General features: G+C 46.5%; 1 protein-coding gene across 7 annotated transcripts in view; it reads right to left on the bottom strand.

Annotated features, from left to right (window-relative positions):
• ATP2B4 (ATPase plasma membrane Ca2+ transporting 4) overlaps window positions 1-7,510 on the bottom strand; it is a 193,577-nt gene extending 186,067 nt beyond the window's left edge. For 2 of the 7 annotated variants that reach the window (XR_013230447.1, XM_077334613.1), the window contains exon 1: window positions 6,882-7,508. The gene's annotated coding sequence lies outside the window, so the exon portion shown is untranslated. Of the gene's footprint in view, window positions 1-6,280; window positions 6,300-6,881 lie in introns of those variants that run through there. The other 5 variants (XM_077334619.1, XM_077334617.1, XM_077334615.1 and 2 more) reach the window with 3 other exon arrangements.
• Between the last annotated feature and the right edge of the window lie 4,896 nt (window positions 7,511-12,406).

The raw sequence follows: 12,406 nt of genomic DNA, 5'->3' as shown, positions 1-12,406 counted from the left end.
ATCAAGATAACAGTGACAGGAGCAGAAGATCAATAAAGACCCTGAGATCCTAGGAAGTAAAAACTGTAGTAGCTTGTTCCTCCTGAAAAGAGTATTTCTGATTTAGATAATTATCCCTGACAAAATAAGGCTGGTTGGGAGGCCTGAAATCTTGAAAAAAACTGTCATCACTTTTGATTGGGTTCAGCTGATACCTGCTGACTCACTTGAGAGAACAGGGATTATACTGGGCTCAGCATTACTACTGGAGAAACTAATGTAGCTGTAAACAAAACTGCTTTCGTCCAGTTTAGTTTAGCTTGGAAGGTAGCCCCTACTTTGATTCAGCTGATCTGGCCACTTGGATCCATACCACAGTAACATCAAGACCAGGCTACTGTAATATGCTCTATATAGGTCTCCTCTGAACAACAAATCAAAAACGCTGATTAAAGTAATTTTTTAAAAAAATCAGAAACACTGGTTAGTATAAAGTGCTGCAGCTCTGTTATTATCAAGAGCTAGGCAGTGCAGGCATATTAAGCTCACTCTGCAGTCACTCCCCTAGCTACCGGGCTCAATTCTAGCTACCGGGCATCATATTAATGACCTTGGACTCTCATGCCAACAGGACTACCGCTCCTCCTATGCCCTGCCATTACAATTCAACCCTCTGAAAAGGGCTTCCACAGGTGCCATCTTTTCAGTGGGCAAAATCAACTACTGCCTATATACATGCATCATCTAGTGCCCCCCCCCCCCCATGGAACTGCCTGCCTGAGGAAGTCTGGAAGGCTGTCACAACTTTGGCTTTCCACAACTATGCAAAACAGAACAGCTCAGGAGGATTTTTTTTTAAATAAAGGAATAAAGCTGCACCATAAAATAATAGTTCAGAAAATTGGCTCAGTAGAGGGAATGGGACTATTGACTATACTTCTAAGATGTATTACCTATTGTTTTTATCCTGCTCACTGCAGATTTCTAATTACATAATACCACCTCTTGCATAGTTCAACGTGGCACATTTAACAGTTATGCTGTTTTGCATTTCTACTCTTCTAGTCCTATAATAGTTCTATAAAGCCTCTGCATCCTATGGATTGTACAAATATACATTATATAATCTGCCTTGTGAGAAAGGTGAACTCTAAATAATGTAATCCAACATGACTGAATCAGAGTTTGATTTTTCTCCCCAAGGTGTCAATGCAACAGCACTAGCCCTTCTGTGCAAAGGAGGATAGGCAGCAGAGATGGAGAGTGGGCCAACTGAGTTGAGCTCCTGCCTGTCAACACTGCTGGTGCAAACCTTGCCATGGCCTCATTGTCACAGTAGACCATGCTGGTGCAGTGCAGTGCAGTGCCGTGCATCATAGCTATTTCTGAAAACAGAAAGGCTATGGCAGCCAGGGCCTGCTCATTCATAACACCTAGAAAGAAAACAGCTCCCAGTACAACCCTGAACATGTTTACTCCGAATGGCACTAACCCTCAGGCAGGTGCTCGCCAGATTACAGTATTGAAAGCCCAGCATTTTATTTCAAGTATCGTTTTCTCGTGTGACTTCAGGATTACATAGCTTGCAAAGGATCTCATGGTGCCCAGCAAAACTTACATAAAACCAGCTTATACTCAGACTAGAGGTCTCTCAAAGTCAGTGGCATCTTGTCATCTACTATAACTGGCAGTGGCCTTTCAGATCACCCACTACCTGATCCTTTTACTGAAACTTCTGGGGACTGAACTTGGGACCTGCCATTTTCTATGCAAATGCTCTTTTCCTCCCTTAGCAGAAGTACCAACATAGGCTATATCAGGGGGGAACAGTTTATTGTAGTGTGTTACAGTTTTCATGATGAAGGCATTCCAGACCTGATAATGATTTTACATCAAGGGACAAAAAGCCCAAAACAGCAAACATGAGCAACTGTCCCTCCATATCCAGACATATTCACAACAGAATCTGCCATCCTGCTAGAGGCAATTCAGGGGGCACCAACTATTGAACAAGAGCTGAAAGCATCACCAGCAATAAAAGACCCAGGAAGGCCCAAGGGAACAGAGGGACAGCATAATACCACTGGTGTCTCATCTAGATGCATATGATTTTAATTTGGTGTCCAGAGAGATCCCAGAGGGTCTTAAAAAAGAATTTTCCAACACATTCTTCTACAGGACCACACCAAATTATCTGTATATCTCAACACAGAATCAACACTATTGAATATGAAAGCATTACTGACATGTTTATATACAGAATAACTTGAGTCCAAGGTGCTAAGGGAAGGTAGAATTTTTATAATGAAATAAACTGAATAGCATGCCACTGCTAACATATGATACAGAGAGGTTCAACATGATACAGAGAGGTTTAGAGCATGAAGGCAACATTAGGGGAAGGCCATGATCTCTTTGCTCTGTTGTTGGCTGTCCAGAGGTACTGATTGGCCTCTGTATGAGACAGAACGCTGGACTAGATGGGTCACTAGTCTGATCCAGCAGGGCTCTTCTTATGTTCTCATAACAGCTAGCCAGGCAGAGAAACAGTTTATTACAGTAACATATTTAGTGGCACAAAATTTATTACAGTTGCAAGCTCCAACTTCAGTACCAAAGAGGATAAATTTTTGAATTAATGAGCCTCACAAGCCACCAAATTGCAGGGTGAAGCAGACAAGATGTCTGCAACCTGTTTATGGACCCTGCTCTCAAACGATAGCACAGTTACTCCAATCTTTAGATTGGCCCACCTGTTATTTTCTCCTTTCCTGTTACACAGAAGTTAACTGCAAGATTCCTTGTTATGGCATTGTAATTTTAATATTCTTCTGGAAAAACCACTGAAAATAACTGCATCCAAACATCCTGCATTAAGTGTAGTGTGGTGGCCACACTGCTGAACTGGAACATGTGAGTTCTGGGTTCAAATCCTTGGTCAACTGAGTCTGAAAAGTTAGCTTGAGGCAAGCTATATCTCAGCCTAAAAGTCTCCATGGAGATGTAGTTCTAAAATACTATTCCAGGATCCTTGGAGAAACTGTCATAAATAATTTGCATGTAGGCATTTCCCCCAACATGGAATACAGCATGCCCTTGCATGGGGGGGGGGGGAAGTGTTTTCACACAGACTTTCATTCTGAAGATGGAACAAATAAAAATGTATTTTGTTTCAATTTTTAAAAAATGAACTGAGGGATGGCTGCAGGCAGCAAGCCCATGTGGCTGTTCCATTCACCAGCCCAAGGAAAGAAACAAGGCTGACATCTGATTTCAAAGTGAGGGAGCTCAGCTCTGCATTTCCTCTCCCCTTTCCAGCCCTTTAGTGGGATACCTAGCTGTTGGGAGGCACAACTGAGGAGATCTTGGCCTCTGTGTCCTGTTTGTTGATCCTCCAGGGCAACTGGTTGTGTGAGACAGGGTACTGGACCAGACAGATTTCTGGTCTGGTCCAGCAGGGCTGTTATATTCATCTTACACAAATTTGGTAGAAACACAGCAAAATCCTAGTGAAAAGAAATCCACAAACCAAATCTTCATACCCTTAACATCCCAAGATCCTTCCAAGTCCTTATGCAATCAAACTATTCAACTGCCACAGTCTGTCAATTCTTACTCAGCTCTGTTATTTTAATTCTTCAGGTTTATCCTATTCCCCTTTTACTCCAAACTTTGATCTGCACACTCCTATCTGCCTGTGACAGCTTTTCAGCCCTGCCCCACCTAGACGTTGCAAAAGATTAACAGGAGGAGCTGTAACCTCAGTGACACATGATTCAGCAGCATACTCTCTGTGTGTGAGAGGCTCCTTGTTCAACCCCTGGAAACTCCAGTTAAAAGGGTTCTCCTCTGGCAACAGAGCCAGGGAAGATCTCTAGGGAGTCACTATCACTCAAGGGAAGAGACTGTGTATGAAGGCAGCTGCTCTGCACACACACTCCATGCCACTTTCAGTTTTCTATCCTCCCTGCACAGGGAGTGGTACTGAGGTTGCTTTATGTGAAGCAACCCTTAACAGTTAGCAGCACTAATAGCAGGCTAAACAGAGATCACTGCAAACTCCTCTTCAGCACTTCAGAGGGGAAAGGTGCCTTTTATACCTCTGCCAGTGAATGAAATCATGATGGGGAAGATCCTCTCTTTTCTCTAGATTTCACAAAAGCAGGCATTGCTGAACTATGGAAAACCCAGCATGCAGCCATATCGACCCACAGGAACCACAATTAGAGTGTGGACACAGGGGGAGGGGAGAGAAATGTTATGACTGCAGAAGCAGCTAGACATTTGAGAGATGCAGGAAAGGTACTTTACCCCACTGTGTCCCCTCCCCAGCAGCAACTGACTAGCAGATGGGAATTTCCCCCTGTCAGGTTGTGCATTCTCCCCACCTGCCAAGATTGCCTGGGTGCTAGGGTGGGGAGGGGGGAGAACGGGGGGGGGGGTTCCATCTGCTGCAGATATACAGCCATTTGGCAGCCCTGACTACCGGCAGTATCAGACTGCAGAGGTTCTGCCCACCCTAAGGAGAGGGTCTCTGCTGGGGGATATACAAACAAAGCTCTGACTACTGAGTGTTAAATAGCCTCTTGAGGCACAGTTTGCACATTTTAGCTCCGGGGAAATTTCAAGAGACCTTGAACTGCAGCTCACTGCTGCAGAGCCCCCCTCCCCATCAATATTTGGAGAAGATAACATATGTTTGGTGAAAATAAAGCAAACCTTGCCAGATAAATCAGCAAAGGAGGTTTTTGTTTGTTTATTTATTTATTTAGGCTCCTTTGCCTTTCTGAGCCCCATACACCTCATCATATATAGCAGAAACAAAGTGTCAGGAAGAAAACACCGCCCCAATCTCTTGCCTTCCTTATTTCCCTCTCTAACTGCCTCATGTCTCCTGCCAAGATTCAAGACTGCTGGCTATGAACTGCTTACTTCTTCACAGGCCAAGTAAGTATGGTAAGCCATGATGCCCACTCTTATTGCTTTCCAATGGCTACTATATGGAGATTATGGGGAAGGGGGTCACAATTCCCATTACATTACAGTAGAAGGGCCCTGGCACACTAGCAAGGCAGGAGAAACAAGACACAGGGAAAGAGATTCTCCTCAACTTAGGGGGGCACATTAGCAGCAGAACAAGTCCCAGCATCATGGCCTTTCTTTGACTTCTTTCTTCCCACCTGCTTGAGGTATGTGGGCATTGCCCCCATTTGCTCCCAGCGCCCCAGAGGCACCCATGAGGGGGTCTCATCGGCATCTGACCCTACCCCCTTCGGACAACCGGCGCCCTAAGGAGGCGGCGTCGCACTCCTCCATTCCCACCCCTGGGGAGAAGCCCCCTCCCTCGCCGGCCGGCCGGCCGCTGCAGTTGCGGAGCATTCCTCCGCACGCCCCGCTTCTCCTCCCGCCTTGCCCAACCGCGCAGAGCTCTCTCTGTCCCCCGTACTCGGGCTTAGCGCGAGCAAGGCCTCGGTGGGAAAGAGGGCGGGCGGGCTTCCTTTCCCCATCCTGCCGCGCCCCTTGGAGGCGACCGCTTAGCTGGCATGTCTCAAGCTTCCTCCCTCTTCTGCATCTGTCCGTCTGGCAGCCAACGGTTTATTTGTCAGCTCAGAGAAGGGGGACCTTGCTGCGACAGGAGGTGGGGAGAGAGCGATCGAGCTCCCCCTTTTCCAATGGAACGTCGAACCAGCCCTGGATGACACACAGACCCAGTATTGTGCTCCCGACCGGTAAATAATCAGGTTACTGTGCTAAAGCCCAAGAGGCTGGACGCAGCACGCGAAACACTCGAGCACATTAAATGGCACACGCGCCCCTTCAAGAAAATCAATCGGGCTGCAGATTAATTAAACACGCAGAGGAGTGGGATCCGCGATGGGATCCGCGCTGTCCTTGAAACGCCAGTGTCCGCAGACAGCCCAGGCAAGACGCACACGCCTTAGCCCCGCGTGCTTTACTACTTACTAGCCAGAGGAGCAGCCTTAGAGACTCCCCACCCCCCTCAGGGCTCTCAGCCACCCCCGTTCCGTTTTACAAATCCATCCCCACGCCCTGGCTCGGCTATTCGCCTAGGAATCCGGCTCTCCTCCCCCAACCACCTTGGCTAACACAGAAGTGTTGCAATATTGGAGCTGCAGAGTTAAAACGGCGAGCCAGGAAGATGAAACCTACAAGGACACGCTACGCTCCCACCCAGGATTTCTTTTATGTGACGAAAAGCAGGAGGGAAAAAAAAACAACACATCGTTTGAAAATCTCACAGCACGGACAAATGACAACACCGAACGCCACAAAACCTCACCAAGCAGCCGCATTACTGTTGTAGACAGCGTTACCAAAACAAAACCGGAGGAGAGGGGGTGGGGGGAGAAGCAGGCATTCAACTTCGACTTCACAGCCCAGCCACCCAGAGAATTCGTTCCTTCCCTTCAGACAAAAATATTCGTCCTTTCTTTTATGAATCATTCCAAGTGGACGCAAGGAACTCCCTGAATTTTCCACGGCTAATTATAGCTGGGGGAGAGGGGGAACAAAAACCAACCCCGAAGCGCTCCCCTTCGCGGGGCTGCTTTTCGCGAGCCAAAAAGAAAGCGGCCCCAGAGTACTGCAGGCAAATATTTGTCGGTCGCCCGGATTCTCGAGCAAGCCGAGAGACTCCGCTCCAGTTCACCCCGCCCAAATCTGCCTTTTTCTCAAGTTTGCTCTTATCGAATTAGCACAAGAAACAGGCACGGAAAATATGTCTGCAACAGTTTTCCGTTCCCGGCGTATTCTTCAGCCGGGGAAGGGAAGGGAAGGGAAGGAGGGGGGAGTCCCATCGCGCCGGGCCCTGAGAAAGAGCGAGCTGGGTCCTGCCCTGGAACAGGAAGGGCGACGGCGAGGGGACAGGAAAGCCGGCTTACTTTTGTCTCTCCAGCGGGCGCTCGGAAGACACGACGGGTTCTCCCAGACCGGCGGGCTGACACGAGCACCAGCCCCGCCGCTCCAACTTCGCGGCTCGGGTTTGGTTGGCGCGGCTCCCTCTGCGCAGAGCCCAGCGTGGAGAAAGAAAACCGAGCGGGCGAAGCAAGGGCTTGGCGCGACGGAGGCAACTCATGCGCGGCGGCGGCGGCTGCTGCTCCGGCTGCTTTTCCGCCTCCTCCAGAACCCCGGTCTTCCGCAGGCTGGGGAAGCCCCCCGCACTTCCATGGGAGGGAGGGCGACTGGGAGGGAAGGAGGGCGGGCGGCCGGGAAGCCTCGGAGCGCCTTCGTTTCGGGCCCCGCACGGCCTCCGCTTTCGAGCTCCCCGAAGTTTAGAGCGAGCAGAGAGCGGGGGCGAAACCCAAAAAAAGAGTCCGCTTCTCCTGCAGGGCTCGGGGGTTTCTTAAGAACTCTGCGCAGCTCGCAAGGAATCACCGGCAGAAGCGTGGGGTCCCTCTGAGATTCGCCACCCCCCTCTGCTCCCCGGCCACTTTTTTCAAATCCAGCCTTTTACAAGTTGAGTCCCTCCTGCTTGAAGCAGCGAGGGCTTAAGAAAATGCTTGTCATGGCAACGCCTGCCAGAACCACCCCCCCCCCCGGAAAGGAGGAGGGCCTCTCTTAAGGTGGTTTCGCAGTCGACAGGCACGGCCCTGCCGGCGGTTTCTTTTTAAGGGGGAGAAAGGGAGATGAACGACGCCCGTGCAGGTCCCCGCAAGCGTCTGCTCTTGTGTGACCCTCCCCGCGGAAACAGAGGGAGGGGACAAAATTCGGCGGGGATCTACTGAGTCCCAGCGAGGAATGCGGCGCGTGGGGTGGGGTGGGGTGGGGTGGGGTGGGGGCGGCTTGTGTGGATGCGGCAGGCAGTTATTAAACACCGATGCTTGGGAGAGAGGGAGCTGGGAAGGGGGGAGAGTATCTGCTGTTTTTTTTCCCGCCCACTATGTTGCTGCCCACCAGGCCGCGGAACTGCACAAATGCTGCCAGCTAGTGCTTAACGCGGTTGCAAAAAGAAGGAAAACAGCACCTCAGCCTTCTGCAGCGTGTATACTTTGGGTTACTAAAGAAATGCGTGGACTAGCCCTTTCTAGAATTTGGCCGCTTTATTTAAAAGTCCTCCTAGGAGTCAAAGGAGTGCTATTTTGTCCATATATAGGTGGGAAACTGGCATATACAGAAGCATACATACTGATCAGATTGGAATGCACTAATGCACCAGTCTCTTTTTTTTAAATGGATGGAAACTCTTTTCCATTCCTTTAATGCCCCCTCCCAAGTCCCTACAGAAAGCCAGAGAGGTCTCTCTCCATATTCCCTGCCAGAGTGGCAGAGTATCATGACTTTTGTATATTATCAAACCTTGTGTCCGCAGGTCTTTGTCTGCTTGCTCGCTCTGGCATACCTTTTCCCAGAATTGGGCTATACAGTCATTGTCGCCTATTAATCCTGCCCTTTCTTCTGGGAGTTCCCAGCAGTATACAGGTTCCCATCTCAGTGCTTATCCTCAGCAACCCATATAGCTGAGATATAGTAGCTGGATCCTGTTATTCAGTAGCCCTGTTCATGAGTTACTGGGAATACACATGCAGTCTATGTATAGAATACACTGGGTTTTTCTTCATATGTGCATCGAGTAATCTTTGTACTAGATTCTGTGCACATACACCTGTACATGCATGTGCACCCAGGTACTAGTTCCCAGTTTCATTTATAAAGTGTGTTCGTTCTCACAAACAGATGTACACATGTACCACCAGTAAAGAAGCATGTTCCCTGTGACATTAATGGGATAGCAAGTTTTATGACTGAATGAGGATTTGAACCTGGACCTTCTGAAGTCTAATCCAATAAATTACACCACCACACTGGCTCTTTGAGGTTCTATGGGAATGTGAAATCATGCACCTGCCTTTTCCAGCTGCCATTCCTACCCCCCACCCATTGCCCTATCACACAGCCACACAAACATTGTGCACAGGCATCTGCACTGGACTATCGCTGCCCAGAAACGTAGTTTCCCATCCCTGCCATGCTGCCTCTTGAACCCTAACAAAAGGCAGGGTATTAATGTTTTTAATAAATTAAGAAATAAATAGCTGCAGACCCCAGCCCCTTTCACCCTTTGAATCAAATCAAAGGAGATTTAGTTTTAAAAGGGGGAAGCCCTAGGAAACCCATGAATCGTGTTTATTAAGCTTGTGTGCACATTGCCTTTAAATGCGGAGGCTTCCCTGCTTTCCATTTGTGTGTGTGTGTGTGGGGGGGGGGGGATTCCTACTCAGAAAGAGTCTCAAAGAAAGATTTTAATCACACATACTTGAAAGTAAGCATTGGTTACCTCTAGATGACATATCAGGTGATTACTAGCATTTGTGAATAGGCCAATCATACATGTATTGTAGGCTGAATTTTTCTCTTATTTCTGCAGGTATTTAGTCCAGGAGAGGCCGGAGGTGTGAGCCAAAGGGCAAAAGCCAAGGAACTTGGGGCCCTTTGGTCATGGCTTGCAGCCTGGGACCCACAATATTTAATTTGGTGGATACTGATCAGTAAGTGCTAATAATACAGCACTTTTGGGAAACTTAGAATTCTACTTGGCTCTTCTCAGATAGCATGTTTGTGCAGTGCTACAAGAAAGGGTGAGAAGTCTTAAATGCTGGGAATATATCTAGTATGTAAGTGTCATTAAGTTGCTTCTGACGTATGGTGATGCTATAAATTATGATCTACAGCCGTGGTCCCCAACCCCCGGTCTGATGACCAGTACCGGTCCGTAGATCAGTGAGTACCAGGCCGCAGCTCCTTCTCATCCTCCTCCCTGGCTGCTGCCTTGGGGGCTGCCCTACCACTCTGCCGCCGGCTCACCTTTGGTGCTCTCCGGCATATGCCATGGCTGGGGCTCCCCCTCAGCGTGGCACTGCGCAGATGCTACTGGCAGTGCCCCCCGGTGGGTGGCAGGAAGTCAGGGGCACCGGCAGGAAGGTAAGTGGAGCAGGGGCTCAGACAGCGGCAATGTCCCTCAGCAAAAGACTACCTCCCCGCCGACCTCAGTAAAATTTTCAAGCGTTAACTGGTCCCCAGTGATAAAAAGGTTGGGGACCACTGAGCTACAGAATATCCTAGTATTAACAGCCTTGCTCAGGTCTTATAAACTGAGGGCCATAGCTTCTCATGTTGGGTCTTCCTCTATTTCTGCTGCCTTCAACTTTTCTTATTCTGTTTTCCAATGAGTCTTCATATAATGTGACCAAAGCACGATAACTTAAAAACTTTTTTAGCTTTTAAGGAGAGTTCAAGTTTGATTTGATCTAAACTCAACTTTTGACTTTTTGGCAGTCCACAATATCCATAAACATCTTCTCAAACACCACGTTTCAAATGAACTAAATTTTCTTCCTGTCAGCTTTCTTTGTTGTCCAACTTTCATACCCCTACTTAGTAATGAGAACTACTGTAGTATGGATAATCTTGGTTGCTAGAGACACATCCTTAAAAATCAAGGGGGTACAAAGGAATGACAATGGAAGGAAAAGAAAAGTGTGGGTCATCAGTTTCAATTTCCTCCTCATCAGCACCTGCAGTTGGGACATAAACTTGCATGATAGTTACATTGCTAGGAAGTCTGAATGGTATCTCTGTGTTGCTGCCATGGTCTGTTATATTTCCTCCACCAGTATTACCTTCTACTATTGCTGCTACTCAGAAGGTACCCTGCAAGGATTCCTCCCTCCCACTAGAACGGTCCATTCTCTTCTGCTGATGTGACACTTTGGGAGATAACACAAGTTACTTTTTAAACTTAGTGCATATCCATTATGACACGTATGTGACAAGTGCTGTCAAGTCATAGCTAACTTATGGCAACTCCATAGAGTTTTCGAGACAAATGGTTAAGCAGAAGTGGTTTGTCATTGCCTTCCTCTGCAAAGTCTCCCTTGGTGGTCTCCCATCCAAGTACTGAACTTGCTTAGACTCTGAGGTCTGACAAGATCAGGCTATACCATTACCATTACTATAATATAAAGACCCATGTATATTGAACGGCAATACTGGTGTTAAAAGCATAGTTGTTATTATTATGAACAAGCCAGGCCATTTTCCTTGGGACACAATTGATAGGGGGAAATGAGCATTTCCCAGTGTTCTGTCTGTTTTTCTTGACAAGAATAGTCTTGCATAATAATTGCACAGATGTTACTCAGCTATTAGGCAAGATGTAAACATCTTTCCTCAAGGTAGATCTTCCTTCACAGGGCAAGAAATTTCAGTTTTTTTTGCTGGAGAAATCTGACTATTTCCCCAGCAGCTAACATGCAATGTTTACAGTGTAGAATGTGACTGAATTAGTATTATGGGAACTTATTAAATATTGCCAATGACATAACTAGTGACTTGAATGAACATTACTGATGTTGAACTGAGGCTAGCTCTAGTAATATGCTAAAATAAAGCCTAATGCTCTATGTTCTATATGGAAATTGTAGTCAAGGAAAAGGTACTGAGCCAATGCTTTGTAGGGAAACGAGAAGGACAAAACTTTTTGTCATACCAAAAATGGAGTTATTCATTGACACCAAACAAAAAAAAGGACACAATCCAATGAGGATTCTCTTGTGCACCCTCAAAGTGAATGGAAACCATGTAAGAACTATATAGCTGTAGGTCTATAGATGCTTATTTTGCAGCAATTCTCATGAACACAGGGATACCTGTTTCTGAATACACATGCAAAGGATCAGGTTTCCCATATACTGTTTACTGTTGAAGGGAGAAAGGAATATTATGAGTGATGTATATATACAAAAGTATGTAAACAAAAATTAAATATAGCCATTGACACCAAATACAATGGATTAATTCATAATCTAAAATGAATTTTCTGCAGTACAGAAGATATATTATTTTCTAAAATTCTATTTTCCTACAGAAGCTAGTTGTTTTAATCTTTCTATAATTACCTGAACCAGTAGAAGTCCTGTGACTGTCTGGTACATCAAATGCTAATTTAATGGAGAAACTAAATCTCTAATGCAAACATTGTTCAGCCAAATTCCCAAAGTAAACAGTGGCTCAAAGACTGGACGTTGGACTGTGTAAATTGTAAGTTACATCTGTACCCACAGTTCCATCCTTTCTTCCATACAAGGATATAATGTAGCATAAGCTTGGCTAAAAGCAATGAGTCCTAATTACTGACCTCTTTGCTTTCAGTATTTAATATCTTCCTTTTCAAAGAATGTGCCATATTTGCTTTTCATAAGAATGTCCTTTCTTAATCATTATTATCCAGTCAGTTATATCTGGGGTTTTGCCTCCTCTGGAAATCACAGTTCTTATTTATTTTTAGATTTATACCCCACCGTCTCGACAGATGATGTCTGGAAGTGGTTTACAAATAAAATGATAAAACAGAGTAACCCTTAAAATCCTGTTAAAATGTTAAAAGAACATTATCCACAATATCAAAATA

This window comes from Paroedura picta, chromosome 4, assembly GCF_049243985.1.
Source record: "Paroedura picta isolate Pp20150507F chromosome 4, Ppicta_v3.0, whole genome shotgun sequence".
NCBI classification, from domain to species: domain Eukaryota; kingdom Metazoa; phylum Chordata; class Lepidosauria; order Squamata; family Gekkonidae; genus Paroedura; species Paroedura picta.
Note: the sequence above shows the minus strand (reverse complement) of the source record. Positions and strands in the feature narration are given on the sequence as shown.